The 20,261-nt window shown below is 40.3% G+C and overlaps 2 long non-coding RNA genes across 7 annotated transcripts in view; one reads left to right on the top strand and one right to left on the bottom strand.

The window, feature by feature from the left end:
* LOC105498830 (uncharacterized) overlaps nucleotides 1-20,261 on the top strand; it is a 48,973-nt gene that overhangs the window by 17,851 nt on the left and 10,861 nt on the right. For 2 of the 5 annotated variants that reach the window (XR_011616947.1, XR_011616949.1), the window contains exons 3-4: nucleotides 15,217-15,654; nucleotides 19,543-19,656. This is a non-coding gene — a long non-coding RNA (uncharacterized lncRNA). Of the gene's footprint in view, nucleotides 1-11,221; nucleotides 11,900-15,216; nucleotides 15,655-19,542; nucleotides 19,657-20,261 lie in introns of all 5 variants that reach the window. The other 3 variants (XR_011616948.1, XR_011616950.1, XR_003013386.2) reach the window with 2 other exon arrangements.
* Nucleotides 1-20,261, bottom strand: part of LOC139360036 (uncharacterized) — a 61,056-nt gene that overhangs the window by 14,340 nt on the left and 26,455 nt on the right. The window contains exon 4 of one of the 2 annotated variants that reach the window (XR_011616953.1): nucleotides 1,885-15,767. This is a non-coding gene — a long non-coding RNA (uncharacterized lncRNA). The remainder of the gene's footprint in view (nucleotides 1-1,884; nucleotides 15,768-20,261) is intronic. The other variant, XR_011616954.1, reaches the window with a different exon arrangement.

Genomic DNA, 20,261 nt, shown 5'->3' on the forward strand with positions numbered 1-20,261 from the left:
ATTCCCAAAAAGTAAAGAAGATTCAAGCTCATTCTTTTTGGTAAAAAGAAAAATTAAAAGTAAAGAGGAGGAACTACTTCCAAACTCATTCTATGAGGTCAACATTCCGCTGATACCAAAACCAAAGATACAACAAAAAAAGAAAACTCTACACCAATGTCTCTGATGGACTAGGATGCAAAAATCTCAGGTGAAATACTAGCAAACTGAATCCAGCAGCACATTAAAAAGATTATTCACCATGATCAAGGGGGATTTATCCCAGGGATACAAAGATGGTTCAAATCAATAAATGTGACACATCATATAAGCAGAATGAAGAACAAAAACCATATAATCATCTCAGTAGCACATAAAAAGCATTAGACAAAATCCAACATCAATTTTTGTGGGTTTTCTTGTGTTTGTTTTTTCTGAGATGGGTTTACACTTCATTGTTCAGGCTGTAGTGCAGTGGTGCGATCTTGGGTCTTGGCACAATCTCCACTTCCCAGGCTCAGGTGGGCCTCCCACCTCAGTCTTCTAGGTAGCTGGGACCACAGATACATGCCACCTTGCCTGGTTAATTTTTGTATTTTTGGTAAAAACAGGGTTTTGTCATGTTGCTCAGGCTGGTCTCAAACTTCTGAACTCAAGCGATCTGCCCACCTGAGCCTCCCAAAGTGCTGAGATTGCAGGTGTGAGCTACTCTGCCCAGCCAATTCTTGTGAGTCTTTTTGTTTTTTTGTTTAAAAAAAAAATCCAAACCTCACCAAACTAGGAATATGAGGGAAATTCTCCAACCCGATAAAGGCCATCTATGAAAGACTAATAGCTAACATTATACTTAATGGTGAAATACTGAAGGCTTTCCCCTAATATTAGGAACAGGACAAGGACAACATTTAACATTGCACAGGAGATTATGGCCAGTGCAATAAGAAAGAAAAAGAAGTAACAGAAACAAAAATAAATTCATTTTTTATATACTAGGAATGAACAACCATACATTGATATTAAAATACAATGACACTTCCAAAAAATGAAATACTTGGGATACATCTGACAAAAGATGTGAAAGAGCTCTACACTGAAAAATATAAAACAATGCTGAGATAAATAAAAGAAAATCTAAATAAAAGGAGACTGTGGCCGGGCGCGGAGGCTCATGCCTGTAATCCCAGCACTTCGGGAGGCTGAGGCGGGTGGATCACGAGGTCAGGAGATTGAGACCATCCTGGCTAACATGGTGAAACCCCATCTCTACTAAAAATACAAAAAATGAGCAGGGCATGGTGGTGGGTGCCTGTAGTCCCAGCTACTCAGGAGGCTGAGGCAGGAGAACAGTGTGAACCTGGGAGGTGGAGCTTGCAGTGAGCCAAGATCATGCCACTGCACTCCAGCCTGGGCAACAGAGCGAGACTCTGTCTCAAAAAAAAAAAAAAAAGGGAGATTGTATTTTGTTCAGTGGTAAGAAAACACAACATATACTTGTGATGTCAATTCTCCCTAAATTAATCTATATATTCAATGCAATCTCAAAATCTCAGTATTATTCATATAGAAATTGATATTTTGATTCTAAAATTCACATAAAAATGCAAAAACCTGAAATATTCAAACGACTTTGAAAAATAAGAGAAAAATTGCAGTTAACTCTACCAGACTTCAAGACATTGTAATGCTGTGATAGTCAAAACAGTATTGTATTGGCATAGCAATAAACAATCAGATAAATGGAACAGAATACAGAGTCCAGATATAGACTCAAACATATACTGACAGGATTTTTGACAAAGGTACAGGGAAATCCAGTAGAGAAAAAATATCTTAGTTCATTCAGGCTGCTATAACAAAAATACCTTAGACTGGGTAATTCATAAATAATAGAAACGTATTGCTCACAGTTCTGGAGGCTAGGAAGTCCAAGATCAATGCATTATCAGATTCAGTGTCTGGTGAGGGAATGATCTCTTTTTCCAAGGTGGCACCTTGTTGTTGCCTCTTCACATGGCAGGTCAAGGCAGTTCCTGTCAACCTTTTTTTATCAGGGCACTAATTCCATTCATGGCATCTCTGCCCCATGACTTAATCACTTCCTAAAGGTCCCACCTCTCAATGCTATCACATTTGTGATTAAATTTCAACATCTGAATTTTGGGAGGACACATCCAGATCACTGCAGATAGACTTTTTAACAAACGATGCTGGAACAATTGCACATCCACATGAAAACAAATGAACTATTCATACTTCACACTATATACAAATATCAACTCAAAATGGATCTATATTATTCCATTCTTACACTGCTATAAAGAACTGCCCAAGACTGGGTAATCTATAAAGAAAAGGGATTTAATTGACTCACAGTTCCATATGGCTCGGGAGGCCTCAGGAAACTTAAAATCATGGTGGAAAAAGAAGCAGGCATGTCTTACATGGTGGCAGGCGAGAGAGAGAGTGTGTGTGAGAATGCAGGAAAAACTACCACTTATAGCCATTTATAAAACCATCAGATGTCATGAGAATTCACTCACTATTACAAGAACAGCATGGGGGAAATGGCCCTCATAATCCAGTCACTTCCCTCTCTCAACACATGGAGATTCTAATTCCAGATGAGATTTGGGTGAGGACACACAGCCAAACCATATCAGGGTCATTGACTTGGTAAGAAGAATTAAGTCCACCAAAAAGTTTCTATACCCTGATCCCCAAGACTGAACATGTTACATAGCAAAAGTGACTTTGCAGAGGTAATTAAGGTTACTAATCCACTGCTTTAGAATAGGGAGGCTACCCTAGATTTCCATGTGGGTCCAATGTAATCCACATGTGTCCTTAAAAGCAGAAGAAAAAGACAGAAATGGAAGTTAGAGGGAGTCAAAGCATGAAGAGTCGGTGTGCCATTGCTTGTTTGAAGATGGAGCTGGGCCATGTGAGAAGAAATATGGACAGCCTTAAATTGCTGAGAGAAAGGCTCTTGGCTAATAGCCAGCCAGGAACAGGGATCTCAGTCCTATGACCATAAGTAACTGAATTACTTCAATAAGGTCTTTGGTCAATTTCAATTACTTGTGTAATTACTTCAATAAGTAATTGAAATTGGCCAAAGACCTTAGTTTGCTTCGAAGAGGACCTAAAGACCTAGAACTGCAACTTTAGCCATTATCTTGATTTTAGCCCAAAGAATACAGTCATGCCATGCTGGATTTCTAACCTACAGAAACAGTAAGATAATCAATTTGCATTGTTTTAAGCTGCTATATTTCTGGTAATTTGTTATGCTGCAGTAGAAAAGTAGTAAGTAGGCCTTAATTTAAAACCTAAAACTATAAAACCTCTATAAGAAAACATGAAATGTTCATCATAAACTTGAGTTAAGCAAAGACTTCTTATATACAACACTTACACACCACACTTCTTATATACACAATTCCTTTACATACAGACGTGTTTCACAAAAGAACAATTTGATAAAGTAGACCTCATCCATAAAACAGTTGCTCTTCAAGAGACTGTTATGAAAATGAACAGACAAGCCAGAGACTGGGAGTAAATATTTGTAAATTACATATATAATAAAGAACTGCTATCTGGAATATATGTAGACTTCTCAAAGCACAATAAAAGAAAACCAGACAAACCAATTTTAAAAGTAGGCAAAAGACTTGAACACTCATTTCACTGAAGAGGATATATGGATGGCAAATAAGCAAAATATGCCCAACATCTTTGTAATTAGGAAAAATGAAAATTAAAACCACAGTAAGATACCTCTGCACACCTGCTAGAATGGCTAAAATTAAAAAGACTAATCATACAACCTGCTGGCAAGGATTTGAAGGAACTAGAACTTTTACATTGCTTGTGTAAAATTATACCAACACTTTGAAAAACAGTTTGGCAATTTCTTAAGAAGTTAAACATAAACCTACCCTCTAACCCAACCATTTCCTTCCCATGTATTTACCCAAAAGAAAAGAAAGCATATGTACCTGCAAACAATTTTATGCAAATGTTCATAGCAGCTTTATTTGTAATAGCCAACAACTGAAGACAACTCAAATGTCTACTGACAAGTGAATGGGTAAATAAATTGTGGTATATCCATACAGTGGAATACTACTCAGCAATAAACAGGAAGGAACTGTTGATTCATGCTACAAGATGAATGAATCTCAAAATTATCATGCCAAATGAAAGAAGCCAGACAAAAAAGTACCTACTGTATGATTCAATTTACTAAAAACTTTAGAAAATGCAAACTAATCTATAGTGATGAGAGGGCATCACAGGTTACATAAGGACAGGGATGTGGAGAGAGATGGGAGAAAGGAATTACAAAAGGACACAAAGAAGTCTGAGGGAATTATGGATTTGTTCACTATCTTGATATTCATGATGGTTTCATGGGTTCACCCATATGTCAAAACTTACCAATTTGTGTACTTTAAACATATGCACTATTCATATGACAATTTTATTTCTATAAAGCTCTTAATTATGAAATAAAAGAATATTTACATAAATGTACATGGATGTAATGAGAAAACTTTACAAAGTTGTTTCTTCCAAACTAATCTGTAAATTAAATGTAATCCTTACTAGAATTGCAACAAGATTTTTTAAAGATGTGGCAAACTTATTTTAAAATTTAGTAAAATACTAAAGATTCTCAAATAGATTAGTCAATTTTTCTTTGAGACATGGTCTCACTCTATCCCCCAGGCTGGTGTGCAGTGGCATGATCATGGCTCACTGCAGCCTTGAGCTCCCAAGCTAAAGCAGCACTCCCACCTCAGCCTCCTGAGTAGCACAGGCACATGCCACCATGCCAGGTTAAATTTTTATTTTTGTCTTTTGTAGAAATGAGGTCTCACTATGTTGCCCAGGCTGGTCTCAAACTCCTGGGCTCAAGCAAATCTTCCCACCATGGCCTCCCAAAGTGCTGGGATTACAGGCATGAGCCACTTTGCCCAGCCTGATAAGTCAATTTGATAATAAAAAGCAAAGAAGGACAAATTGTCTTACTAATTAATTGTGAAGACATACTTAGACACAATATTAAAACAGTGGATACTGGCACAGGAGCAGGCAAATGGACCAATAGTATAGAATATAGAGCTAAAAGATGTATGTGGGTATTTTCGGAACCTGGTATAGGATCTTTAAAAAATGCTCCCAGACTAGGCACAGTGGCTCACATCTATAATCCCAGCACTTTGGAAGGCCAGGGTGAGAGGATCCACATAAACCCAGGAGTTCGAGGCCAACTTGGGCAAAACAGCGAGTCTCTTCGCTGAGGTGGTGGTGCATGCCTGTATTCTCAGCTATGCAGAAGACTGAGGCAGGAGGATGTCTTGAGCGCGGAGGTCAAGGCTGTAATGAGCCATGATGGTGCCACTGAACTTTAGCCTGAACGACAAAGCAAACCTAACTTGAAAAAAAAAAAAAAAAAAGTTGATAGGGAATTTTTTTCTGAGGAAGACCTCCTTCCCCAAAAGCCACCCATAAAGCAAAAAAGGATGTATATATTTGAGTTCATCAAATTTAAAGAGTTCTATTTAATAAAGAACTCGGTAGATGAACTTATCAGGCAGTTGACAGATTGGGAGAAGATATTTATAATGCTAAAAGCTGACGAGGGATTAATACCTAGATGCCATACTGTCCAACATGGCAGCCACTAGCCACATATTCCTACCTACATTTAAATTAAAATTAAATAAAATTTAAAATTTAGTTACTTAGTTCCACTAGCCACATTTCAAGTGTTCACTAACCACATATAGCTAGTGGCTACCACATTGGACAGAACAAATATAGAATTTTTTATATCTCATAAAGTTCTATTGAAGAGCACTGCTCTAAAATATACATCAAAATTTTGCAAAACAAAGCAAAAGATAGGGAACTTGTTAGAAAAATTAGAAAAATGGACAAAGGATATAACAAAGGCAAACCCAAATGGCAAATAAGTATATGAAGAGAAGCTCAACCTCATTTGTTATGAGAGAATAACGCCTCACCTTGTACTCATGTGACTGACTAAAATTTGATAGTTGGATAATATCAAATGTTGGTGAGCTTATATAAAATAGAACCAGCTGGGTGTGGGGGTGCATGCTTGTAATCCCCACACTTTGGGAGGCTGAGATGGAAAGATCACTGGAGGCCAGGAGTTCTAGACAATCCTGGCTCAAGCAAATCCTCCCACCACAGCCTCCCAAAGTGCTGGGATTACAGGCATGAGGCACTGTGCCCGGCCTGGTAAGTCAATTTGATAATAAAAAGCAAAGAAGGACAAATTGTCTTACTAATTAATTGTGAAGACATACTGTAGACACAATATTAAAACAGTGAATACTGGCACAGGAGTAAGCAAATGGAAGATCATTTGAGCCTGGGAAGTCAAGGCTACAGTGAGCTGTGATTATGCCACTGCAGTCCAGCCTGGGTGACAGATGGAGACTGTATCTCAAAAGCAAACAAACAAAATAAATAAAAAACTCTGTGCTTTGATGGTGGACGTGAACACTGATGCAGCCATTTTGGACAGCAACCTGACACTATCTAGTGCAATTAAATGTGTACATATATCTGCACACTGAAACCCCTTTATGTATACCCTGTCTGGAAAGCTGTACATCGCATACAACAATTAGAAGTGGAGTACTGTCTCAAATTTATGGCATAAATTTTAAATCAGCAAAAATTAAAGTTGAGAAATTTTAAAGGAAGTGAATAATACCAAAACCAAAACCCCCAAGAAATGCAAATAAAAGAGAAAAGATTGGAAAGTTAGACTTTCAGTTCAGTAGGTCATATTACAGGATTCTAAAAGCACACTGCCATTAATGTGATTTAAAACACATAATAAAGAGCACCACAGATTTTTTTTTAAGATTTATGAATTATGCAAGGATGTACATCAGGGATGTCAGAGTAGGACTCTGGAGGAGGGAGCCAAATAGGAGTGACACTCAGAGATGAGAAAAACACAGTTAAGCAAGACGGAATTCACGTGGGCTGATGAAGACCATGTGGGTTTATAAGGAGCGTCTGCCCTTACAGAGACAAAAAGGGAAAGGTTATGACTAAAATAAGTGTGGTGCTTAGAGAGAAAATAAATCGAAAGGTCAGTCATGTGAAAGCAACTTTGAAAGGGAACTTCTATATTTTCTCTTCCCTTCCTAATCTACTGCCTTTATCTGGCTCCAGAGGAACAAATGAAAGAGGAAATAAGATTCACTGCAACTGGATTCTTTAAAAATGGTAATTCAATAATATGTTCTAAAGTACAGAGCAGGCTGAACCTGGCACTTATCTAAATTTCATTTCACTCATAGTAAAGTGGCAAGAGACAGTGTGATTTATACCTACACCAGGAAAATGTGAGAAAGGTTTTACTAGTGGTGTCCTCCCAAGAAACAAGGTAGAGATGCCACAGATACACCTCCAATACTTCCTATCACCTGTAAAATGAGATCATTCATCATCTTGCTCTTACTGACCATGTCTAGCCTCAATTTCCATTCTACCCCTAGTAATAGGAGCTCAGTTTTACCCAAACAGACTGAATCTGTTTGGGTAAATTGGTGTTCCACCAATAGACCCTGAAATTTCCTGACCATTTGGCTGGAAAACATCACTTGTTAATGCCTTTTTAGTGACCTTACCCTTCTCCTGTGACCCTTTCACATCTCTCTTGTCCTAAGTGAATGTTCCCACTTATGAACTGTGGAGCACTTGTTGCTTAAACTATTCATTGGCTAATAGCTATTTTCTTTAAGCATTTATATCATTCCATTGCGTCCAGATTCCATTGTTTCTGCTTTGAAGTCAGCTTAATTTATGGCTTAATATCTTTAATCAACTTTTAAAATTCTCAATTATTAACTCTTCAAATACTGTTTCTATTCCACTTTCCCACTCTTCTCCTTCTGCGACTCCTTTATATAACTTCTTTGTCTCTTACCCCAGCTTCTGCTTTTTCTATCTTTCATCTCCCAATATTGTGCTCTGGATATTCTCTTCTGATCCATTGAAAATTCATGAATTCTCTCTTCAGCTATCTATTCTCCTCCTAACTCCATCCACTGAGTTACTAATTTTGACAGTTATATTTACAGTTCTAGAATTTTCTTTTTTATATACTTTATATTTCTCTGTCAAAATCCTTAATCTTTCATCTCTCAATGAACACAACAAGCATAATTATTGTAAATATTGAGTCTTTTAACTTTATTTTCTAGCTCTCCTGTGGTTAGCTGGTTATTTATATGATTTTGTACCCTTGTGTGTCTCATTAGTTTTCTTTCTTTCTTTTTTTTAAATTTGTTGGGTTTTGATGTTTTGTCTTGTTTTGTTTTTTTGAGATGGAGTCTCAGTCTGTCACCCAGTCTGGAATGCAGTGACACGATCCTGGCTCACTGCAACCTCCACCTCCCAGGTTCAATCCTCCTGCCTCAGCCTCCTGAGTAGCTGGGATTACAGGTACCCGCTACTGTGCCCAGTTAATTTTTGTATTTTTTTAGTAGAGACTGGATTTCACCATGTTGGCCAGGCTGGTCTTGAACTCCTGACCTCAAGTGATCCACCTGCCTTGGCCTCACGAAATGCTGGGATTATAGGTGTGAGTCACTGTACCTGGCCTAGTTTTCTTTCTTTCTTTTTTTTTTTAAGTGAAGTCCACATAACATAAAAGTAATTACTTTAAAGTGCACAATTCAGTGGTATTTAGTATATTTACAATGTTGTACAACCACTAGCTCTATTTAGTTTCAAAATATTTTCATCACCCTAAAAGAAAATCCATTAAACAGTCACTACTCATTTCCTCCTCCTTATAGCCCTTGGCAAATACCAATTTGTGTTGGGGTCCGCGTGTTTCCTAAACAAAGGAATGAACACACAAGACAACACAGGACAAGACAAACATGGCGGCCGCCCCAAGCAGCACACTCTGCTTTATTTTATTTTATACATGCTTGTGAAATTTTACTACGTCACAAGACACGAGTTGTTTTTATGACACAAGTTGTTTTTATGCCATGAGTTGTTTTTCTGACCTTCCGCTAACTTTCTGATTTCTCAAGATGCTTAAACATTAACCAGTTCCCAGAGTCTGCTGTTTGCGGCTAACTCTTTTGTTCTGCCTGTTTGCAGAGAAGAAACGTCCTGCTTTGTTTGCAAAAGCAGGACTTATCGGGAGCATCTCATTTGCGAGCACGTAGTCCTCTACATCTCCCCCTTCTTTATTTACTTACATGCCTGGGGTGCTCCCCCTCCGGTTCCTTGCTCTCTTAGAGCCACAGACCCTGCTCGCTGCGCCAGATGTTGGGGTCCGCGTGCTTCCTAAACAAAGGAATGAACACACAAGACAACACAGGACAAGACAAACATGGCGGCCGCCCCGAGCAGCACGCTTTGCTTTATTTTATACATGCTTGTGGAATTTTACTACGTCACAAGACACGAGTTGTTTTTATGACACAAGTTGTTTTTATGTCATAAGTTATTTTTCTGACCTTTCCCTAACTTTCTGATTTCTCAAGATGCTTAAACATGAACCAGTTCCCCGAGTCTGCTGTTTGCAGCTGACTTTTTTGTTCTGCCTGTTTGCAGAGAAGAAACGTCCTGCTTTGTTTGCAAGAGCAGGACTTATTGGGAACATCTCGTTTGCGAGCACGTAGTCCTCTACAAATTTGCATTCTGTCTTTGTTTCTGTCTTTATATTTAAAGTGGGTTTCTTATAGGCAACAGGTAGTTGGGTCTTGCTTTGCTTGGGTCTCCTTCCCTGTACTGTTGCCTGAAAATCTCAAACCAATAAGCTGGGGCAATCATTTGTATTCCTTTTCTCAAGGATCACTGTCTTTTGTTGCCTGATTTCCAGTGTCTTCAAACAATTACTTCATATGTTTTGTGTGTTTTCCCTTTTTTGTTGTTGTTTCAGGTGGGAGGTTAAATACATATCTGTTAGTTTACCTTGAATAGGAGCAGAAATCTGCTGACCTTTAAAAACATAATTTATGTGCTTCAGTTTAGTAGTTAAATTTTCTGTTCAAATTTAATTTTAATTAATTAATTCAATTTTCATTGTAGCTTTTTTTAAGGTATGGTGGCGTTTGATCACATTTTAACCAAGACATAGATAGACCATTCTGAAATCCTCCCTGGTAGCTTGTGTTATATAAAATATGCCCATTTCTTTCAAGTTAACCTCCTTTGCTTGTAACCAACAAATGGCAGCTTCCAGACCCTCTTTTCCCCAGCAGCTGGTGAGAACTGTACGTGTTTATGAACTGCTGAAGGTGTCCCTAGTCATCAGATCAGATGCACTCTGACTGTAGCTGGACTCTCTCCTAAACTGAGATCATCACATCCACTGCCCCCCACTCCAGGTGTCCATAGAACCCTTGGGCTCTACGCAAGCCATTTAGAGCTCAGGGAGTTTTTGATATTTGTTTTTAAATCCAGCATAATTAACTTTTAGGTGTTTGTAGATTTCTAAAAACAATCTTCATTTACATAAAGATATTTCTAAGTTGAGTTATTTTCTTCTCTCTCTCTCTCTTTCTCTCTCTCTCTCTCTTTCCTCTCTCTCTCTGTCATCAGCCTGTAGTGCTTCTAAATAATCCAGGCACTCTTTGCAGCTCAGCCTAGACTCTCTTAGGGCAGAGGTTTGTCGAAGAACCATTAGCACTGTGGTATGCATGTGCTCAGGCGCCTTCTACCATTGTGTCAGAGGCAGAAACCTGAGCAAGTCCCTCCATGCAGGTTGACTAGATTATTATCTTGGCTTTAACACACTACAACCAAGGAACATTTAAACGAAAAGCAGGCTTCCTGTCACACTCAAGCCTCATTCATCATAGGAACACTCCCTGCAGTTATTGCCACATCTCTTCCTGCCCTTTCTCGGCCAGATTTCTTGAAAAAAAAAAACTTGCTTCCTCCATGTCCTCACACCTGGCCCAATTGCAAGCTGGCTTTTACTCCCTACCCCTAGCCTTTCACAGCGTCTCTCCCTGGCTCCTGCAATCACCTTCAGGCCACCTCCTGCTTGCACCAGCTGCATCTGATGCAGCAGACCCCACCTTTGTTTTTTGCTTATTTCTCTGCCACTCTTTCACTCTCTCCATCCTCAACAAACCTTTCAGTGTCTAACTCAAGGCCCAACACACTCCCCTAATTTACAAAGTCTTCTCCTTCTTCACTCCCAATCCTCCATCAGGAGAGGAGTCATCAAAGCCATGGGAGCCGCAGGTTCTCCTGAAAGAAGAAAAAGGAGTGGGGACAGAGCCCCCAGGACCATCAACAAAACAGGAGGGAAGAGAATGAAGTCAGCTGGAAGAGAATAAGGACGCTAAGGACGTGCCTACTGCTTCTAGGTGTGGCACAGAATACAGAAAATGTAAAATAGGCAAGATTCTTGTCTACAAATTATGATCACATCTGATATTCCATGCAAGCACAGAGCAATATGTCAAACCAGAATGCTGAATAAGATTTCACTGTCTCAACATTGCTAAGAGGAATATGACATTAACATATTGAAACTCTCCTCCACTGTGGGAAAAGAACCATGCAGATGTGTTGGTTCCAATTTGCTTACACACATGTGTGTGGTACAGACAAGCAGCAGAAGACACTGCCCTCCTATGGCAGGTTTAATCACCAGAAACTATTAACTACAATTTTGTCCAATTGCCAGTCTCAGCCTAGAAATCTTCTCCCTTCCTGCCAAGACTTTACCCTCCTTCCCATCTCAGCGTGAAGCTGCCTTTCCCAGGAAGTCTTCCACCACCTCCTGCGTGCCCCTTATGTGTGACCATTCACACTTCACACTGTGTGATTCAGGTGACTCCTAGACAAGCCTTCTGTCTTCTGTAGGTCTGGAAGCTTCTCGGAGGTAGGGCTGATCCCTCAAGGCATCCAGCAAAGCACCTCCCCAACCATGAGCACTAGATGAGTATTTATGAACTGAAGTTTGTCTGAAGTTCCTGCAGGAGGATGACGATTATTGCAGAGGGGTGCCATTGCCAAGGCTCACCCCAGCCTAAGCCACCCATTAGCCACGAAATGCCACTAGAGATTCCTGGTATGGCACCTTCCTAGCCCCTGCACCAAGCAAATAATTCTGTACTTCAAATGAAGGAAGGATGGCTGAGGGAGAATACGTCAGGCCCTCCCTGTCTCCTTCTGCAGCACTTCCTAGCCCAAGAGCCCTTGAAGGGCATTTGTGACATGGAGCATTAGGGGGGTTAGTCTGTCCAGGCTGAGTAATGGTCCAGGCCCTGGTCAGCTCAGGCTGTGCGTGTGTGTGTGTGTGTGTGTGTGTGTGTGTGTGTGTGTGTGAGAGAGAGAGAGAGAGAGAGAGAGCGCGAGAGAGAAAGAGAGACAGAGAGAGAGAGACAGAGCTTAGTAATCAGATAATTCCAGTCATTCCAACCATCCAAATCCCTTTCTGATCCATTTCTCCTCCCTCCCAGTTGAGCTCCCTGAAGACCTCACGACCCATGACCCTCTGCTTGGTGACTCTACTCCCTTCCGTCTCCCCCTCCTCATTCCATGGTGACTTGCACCTGACCAACCTACTCCTGTCCAACTTCTCCTGTCACTTCAGCACCATAGATGCACCACACACTCATGCTCCCAGTCCTCTGTCGTGTTGACAACCATCCTCTCCCTCCTCAACAGCCTAACTTCACAAGTAAATGCACCACCTTCAACAGCTTGCTTGGGAGCCTGAAGTTCGGTCATTATAATCCCCCATGGTTCTTGCTCACTATAGAATCCTGGCTCCAACTCCTCCATCCACCGAGCCTGGTCTGTAGGGCCAGAGTCTCACTTTATTCCTCATTGGGCTAGCCCCACTTGCTTTCTGATGCCCTTACCTACCTTGCACCCTTTGTCTCTACTGGGGCGAAATGTCAGCCCTGGTTAACCAGAATCATCAACCCCATCAGATCTGAAGAGCAGGCGCTGAGGGACAGCAATGTCACAGCCAGGAAGACTCTTCTGAAATGTCAGATGAGCAGCAGCCCTGCCCAGCAGGCTCACCACAATCCTTGGACAAGTTCACACTCCTCCCCTAAACAGTCTACTTGCACCCTCCCCTTTCTCAAATCCTCTCTCCTACCCACCTCAACCTCTGCAGAGACCCACTACTCCTGGGGAAAGGTAGAAGTAAAGTCCCTCACCCCCAGGGGTGGTGCTTGAACCCTTTTGGGCTCAGGATCTTGCACCACAATAAAGCCCAAAGCCATTGACACCCCTCCTAGCCACCCCATGAACTCTAAACCTCAGCGTGGGTTGCCAGCCTGGCCTTTATGTGGAGGAAAGGTGCTTCATGGGAAGTGATGAGAAAGCATTACTCGTTTCCCCTACAGTGGGGTTAGTTCTTCCCTTTTCACTCCTCTGCATGGCAGGGACCCACTGCAGAGCAGCCACCTGCAGGGAGACATATCCTGATATGTTTCTCTCCTTCCCCCTCCAAGCCCTTTTGTTTCTTCAGCTCCACCCTTTGCTGTGGGTTTTGGCCGCACCCAGGGTGGAGCTAAGGAGGTGAGGCAGCAGGATTCTCACACAACTTGGAACTTTGTGATGATCTGGAATCAACTCTTTCTGAGGCAAGTTCTTTCCTCCCTGGAAGGAACTTTGTAGGTTTTTTTCCGAGACTCCTTAGTCTCTGGGGCTCTCTTTCCAGCTGGTCACTGAAGACAACTTCCTGAGCCTTTAGGTGATGAAGGAGCCTCAGAACTTACTCTGCTGTGGGGTTCTGCTCTTCAGGCAGCCCTCTTGGGTGAGATATAAAATGACCCCAGCCAGCTTTCTCAGTGGAGCAGCCCAAACTTGGTCCTTGGGAAACACTCCCACATTCCCTTTGCCCCTCAAGGTGTCATGCAGGTCCCTCCCAGCAACCCTTTCAAAAACCCCTCTCATCACCAGCCTTTTCTCAGTCTTTTAAACCTCTTTCTAGGCCAAAGATAGGAGGCCAGCTAGGGTCACAAAACCAGTCTTTGGCAACCATCTTCGTAAGGGAGTCTTGAGCATGACTTGGGAATCAGCCCCTATCCATCCTTCAGCACCCTTTTAAAATCCTGCAGTGCCTGGTTGCATGCACAGTGAAGTTTAGTGCTTCATGGCCGCTGGGCTTCTAAAGCAGGAAGGCAACAGAAAGCCAGGAAGCACACATCCTAAAGGGGAATGCACAACCAGATAATTTAACATGTTAGCAAAGGTTCGACCCACCCCTCAGGCTCAGAAAGGCTGCCCCATTGCAGGCTGTATGGGATTTTGCACCACAATATAAATGAATATATTTGTATACACCAGGTGTATACAAATAACACCCATATGGTGCCCTCTGGCTCATATTAATGTCTAGAAACCTGCATGTGAGAAGAGGTGATGATGATGACTGTGGTTTGGCTGGCCCGTGCACCCCACTTGCCTGGGGAGAGCTTTCCAGATGGTGAAGCCCCTGCACCCATCAATCAAAGCGCAGTCTGAGAACAGAAAACCCCTTGTTCTTTCAAGCAGAGAAGGATCTAGGGCAAAGAATTATTTACCAAGGTATTGCAATGGCTGGTGGGTGTGGCTGGAGGGCTGCCAAAGAAGGAATATAGAGGAGGGTTAACTAGAGATGAAGAAGTCATTACTGACCCGGCCCCCGAGCCTACACCAGCTACCTCGTTGCCCCAGGGGCCAGAGGCTGCTGCTGTGGCCAGCATGGACAGCACTAAACCAAAGCTGCCTCTGTTCTCCACCGCTGTCAGGGCCAAGCTCAGACCAGGACCAAAAGTGTGGGATGTGTTGGCCACACACTTCGAGCCCCACAGCACAAAGCAGGCATGGAGGGTGGGTACAGGACCCAGCAGGACAGAAAAGCTGCTGGAGCAGATTCCTGGGAACAGCATATCCCTCCTCTTCAGAGGTCTCCTCTTCCTTTCTGAAGCTTTACAGATAGATTACAGAAAATGACCAGCATGCATGGTAAGTCATTGACAAACTCAGAAAAAAGAGCTTGGAGGAGACTCTTGGAGGTCACTCAGTACCCCCCTGGCAATTCCTCTGGAGTTTCACAGATAAGGAATTAATAGCAAAAATAATAATAGTTTCTTTTTTAGTACATGTAAAATACTTCTTAGACACTCAGGAAACTACCTCATTTATTTCCCAGGGCAGTCCTATGAGGTGATTACTCTAATTGCCTTTGTGTTACAGATGAGGAAACTGAGACTCCAAGAAGCCAACTCACTTGCCTCAGGTGCCCTGGCCAGGAGGGGACAGCCTCTGCAGGACAGTCCATGCTAGATGACCCCTGGTCTGGCATGATTTCCATTACGCCATTGCATTGCATAGCAGACAAGCTCAGTCGGAAATGCTCTCCTAGACCCAGGCTTAGGGTCTGAAAGGTGGTTACAGACCATTACAGACCACTTTTCCACTTTTCCAGTTGAAAAGAGCCATCGTTTTGAAAATACTTGTGGTATTAGATTGAAATGCCAAGGGCAGAGTATGAAGACCAGCCACAAAAGGAAAAGCTCATTCACCTTGCGCCCTCTTGTGGAGAAGAAGGCAAAGAATACTATCATACTACCTTAGAAAATGGAAATTCAGTTCATCCTCTTCCTCTAAATACAGTTGCAATAAAATATAATGGTACGTCTTCATCATAGTATGATTTTGCAAATATTTTTCACAAATGAACCAGGTAGTATTGTATTGTATAATTATTTTTCCTAGTCTGGAAACATCCTTCTGTGTTCTTGCTCCTGAAAAAATCATTATATTGCTTTATTTTTTTTTTGCTTAGTTTTCTAGGTACTTATCAAAATTAATGCTTAAAATCTCTATGGAAGTTGTATGGTCCTCTTAATATGTTAAACAAGTCTGAATTTTCCAATAATTCTTCTAAAAAATTACTGGAGTTATTCTCAGTGCTACTGCTCAAATTGAGACTACTTTTTCATTTGTTGCACAGCGAATATCCTGGAATTCCACATTTGCATGTCTTTTGATAAATAAAAATCCTAATTTTTAATAAGTTGAATTTATCATTTTTTCTTTCCCTTTGAGATTAGAGTTTTAGTGTCATATTTCTAAAATCTCTCCCTATCTCAATATCTTGAAAATGTTTTCCTATATTATATTCCCTCATCTTTAATGTTTTGCTTTTTACAATTAGGTTTATAATTAACTTGAAAAAGATTTTTTGTATGGTAAGAAGTAGGGGTCAATTTTATTTTACATTTTCCATTTAGATAATTGATTCAGCATCATTTATTGAAAAAAAAAAAAAAACTTTCTCCCACTGTTCTGCAAAGATCTTTGTGTCACATGTCAAGCCACCCACGTATGTATGAATCCTTTCCTGGTACCTCTAATTTCTTCCATTGGTATGTTTATTTATCTTACACTAACACCACACTGTTTTAGTTATTACAACCTTTTAACGAATCAATGAATCTTTTTTTTTTTTTTTTTTTTTTTTTTTTTTTTTTTTTTTAAGATAACAGGGTCTCACTCTGTTGCCCAAACTGGAGTGCAATGGCACAAACATGGCTCAACCTCCTGGGCTCAAGCAATCCTCCAGCCTCAACCTCCCATGTAACTGGGACCACAGGTGCACGCCACCGTGTCTGGCTAATTTTTAAAAACTTTTTGTAGAGACAGGGTCTCCTTTTGTTGCCCAGGCCTGTTTAAAACTCCTGGGCTCAAGCAATCCTCCTGCCTCAGCCTCCCAAAGTACTAGGATTGCAGGCGTGAGTCAGCACACCTGGCTCTTTTTTTTTTTTTTTTTTTTTTTTTGAGACGGAGTCTCGCTGTGTCTCCCAGGCTGGAGTGCCGTGGCGTGATCTCGGCTCACTGCAAGCTCCGCCTCCCGGGTTCATGCCATTCTCCCGCCTCAGCCTCCCGAGTAGCTGAGCCTACAGGCGCCCGCCACCACGCCCGGCTAGTTTTTTGTATTTTTAGTAGAGACGGGGTTTCACCGTGTTAGCCAGGATAGTCTCGATCTCCTGACCTCGTGATCCACCCGCCTCGGCCTCCCAAAGTGCTGGGATTACAGGCTTGAGCCACCGCGCCCGGCCACACCTGGCTCTTTTAATGAATCTTGATAACCAGTAGAGCAAGTCTTATCACCTACATTCTCCTTCAAGAGTGTCTTTGCTCTTCTTAACTCTGTATTTCAGTGTAAATGTTAGTATTCATTTTTCAATTTCCATAAAAAGTGTTTCAATTTTTATTGGGATTATATTAAGTCTACAAGTTAATTTGGGAAAAATTGCCATTTTTACGATATTAGGTTACAATAGGTTACAATTAAGTTATAATCAGTCCATGAATACGGAATTCATTCCATTTATTTAGGTCTTCTTTAATGTGCTTCAGTAAAATTTTTTTTACTGGTTTCTCAATAATTTTCTCCGTAAATATTGTTTTATAGGCTCTGTTGTGTTTTTTAAATTGTGTTAAAATATACATGACATAAAATTTACCACCTTAACCATTTTTAAGTGCACAATTTAGTAGTATCAACTACATTCACATTGTGCAAACAATCTCCAGTACTCTTGCAATTCTGCAAAACTGAAACCTTATACCCATTAAACAACTGCCCATTGCCACCTCCCCCTCCGCCCAGTCCCTGGCAATCACCATTCTACTTTCTGTCTCTATGAATTTGACTACTCTAGGTACCTCATATAAGAAGAATAATTCAGTGTTTGTATTTTTTGTGATTGGCTTTTTTTCACTTGGCATCATGTCCTCAGGATCACCCATGGTGTACCATGTGTCAGAATTTCCTTCCTTTTGAAGGCTGAATAATAGTCCATTATACTAAATACCACATGTTGTTTATCCACTCACCCATTGATGGACATGTGGGTTGCTTCCTCCTTTTGGCTATTGTGAATAATGCTGCTACTAACATGGGTGTCCAGATATTTCTTCAAGATCCTGCTTTCAATTCTTTTGGGTATATACCCAGAAGTGGAATTGCTGGATCACATGGTAATTTTATTTTTAGTTTTTTGAGGAACCACTGTTTTCCAGAGCAGTTGCACCATTTTACTTTTCTATCAATAATGCACAAGAGTTCCAGTTTCTCCACATCTTTGCCAACACTTGTTATTTTCCGGTTGTTTGGTTTGTTTTTTTGCTAGTAGCTATCCTAATGCATGTGAGGTGATATCTTGTGGTTTCAATTTATATTTCCCTAATTAATGGTGTTTAGCATTTTTTCAGGTGTTTGTTAGGCCATTTGTATATCTTCCTTGGAGAAATATCTACTCAAGGCCTTTGCCCATATTTTAATTGGTTGTTTTTTGTTGTTGCATTGTAGTTCTTTATATATTCTGGATATTAAACCCTGTCTGAAATGATGTGCAAATATTTTCTCACATTCTATAGGTTGCCTTCTCATTCTGTTGATTGTGTCCTTTGATGCACAGGAGTTTTAAAGTTTGATGTAGTCCAGTTTATCTATTTTGGCTTTGTTGCCTGTGCTTTTGGTTTCATATTAAATAAATCATTGCCAAATCCAATGTTATGAAGATTTCCCCTTATGTTTTCTTCTGAGAGTTTTACAGCTTTAGCTATTGCATTTAGGTCTTTAATTCATTTTGAGTTAATTTTCGTATGATGTGTAAGGGTCTGACGTTATTCTTTTGCATATGGATATCCAACCTTCCCAGCACTATTTGTTGAAAAGACTGTTTCCCCACTGGATGGTCTCAGCATCCTTGTTAAAAAGCATTTGACTCTGTGTGGGCTCAGATATTTCTGAGCTCTCTATTCTATTCCTTTAGTCTGTAGGTCTGTCTTTACACCAGTACCATAATGTTTTGATTACTGTGTTTTTGGAATAAGTTTTGAATTTTAGGAAGTATGAGACCTCCAAATTTGTTCTGTTTCAAGATTGTTCTGGTTATTTGGGAGCCCTTCAGATTCCCTCAATTATATTTCATAACTTTTTGCTTAAAAGTCATGCCTATCTTTTGTCATATGCTTTAGGTGTTTAATTTCTAATGACTTTAAAGGATTTTTTTTTTTTTTACTTTCCAACTTTTTGCTGAAATGTAAAAATGCAGTTGCTTGTTGTATATTGAACTTGTTAATGCTCTTAATTTATCTATAGGTTATCTACAAATATTACCATGTCTTATTAAAAAATCCTCCTTTTTTTTCTTTTTTCTTTTTTTTTTTTTGAGATGGAGTTTTGCTCTAGTTGCCCAGGCTGGAGTTCAGTGGTGTGATCTCAGCTCACTGCAACCTTTGCCTCCTAGATTAAAGCAATTCTCATACCTCAGCCTCTTGAGTAGCTGGGACTACAGGCACCCGCCCCACACCTGGCTAATTTTTTGTATTTTTAGTAGAGACTGGGTTTCACTATGTTGGCCAGGCTGGTCTCGAACTCCTGATCTCGGGTGATCCGCCTGCCTCCCAAAGTGCTGGGATTACAGGCATGAGCCTCCACACCCAGCCAAAAATCCTCCTTTCTAATCCTTAGCTTTTAACTTTTTTCCTTGCTTTTTTCTCTGCCAGGATCTCTAGGACAATGTTGAGTAGAGGTAGTAACAGTGGAATCCTGTCTTGTTTCTCAGATCCTTGTCTTGTTTCCTGTGTCTAGAAGAAAGCTTGATCATCTCATTATTAAAGGTAATGTCTGCTGTGGGTCTTTAGTGAATATTCTTTATTGTATTAAGGATTTTTCCTTCTATTTCTAGTTTGCTAAGAGGTTGTTTTTTTTCTTTTCAACATAGAGATTTGATTTTATTAAACAACTTTTCTGTATCTTAAATCATACAATTTTTCTTCTTTGTTTTGTTAATATAGCGGATTGCATTTAATAATTTTCCAATAGTATTAAGTAAACCTTGCATTCTGGGAATGAACCTATTTCATCATGTTGTATGTATTGCTGAGGGATTTTGCTAATATTTTATTTAGATTTTTGTAACTGTATTCATTAGTGAAATTACCTTGCCATTTTTTCTTTCTTTTTTTTTTTTTTTTTTGTAATGTTTTTATTAGCTTTTGGCATTTCAGGGTTATCCTGGCCTTATAAAATAAGAATGAGAATATTTTCTATTTTTCTAACCTCTGTAAGAATTTTTAAGATTGGCACTATTTCCTCTTTAAATGTTCGGGAAGATTTCATTAGTGAAACTAGGCTTGTAGTTTTTGCGGGTTGGGGGGATGATTTAAAATTATAGATTGAATTTCCTTAGCAGTATTGGGCTATTAATGTTTCCTATTTCTAC

The sequence above is a fragment of the Macaca nemestrina genome, chromosome 19 (assembly GCF_043159975.1).
Source record: "Macaca nemestrina isolate mMacNem1 chromosome 19, mMacNem.hap1, whole genome shotgun sequence".
Taxonomy (NCBI): domain Eukaryota; kingdom Metazoa; phylum Chordata; class Mammalia; order Primates; family Cercopithecidae; genus Macaca; species Macaca nemestrina.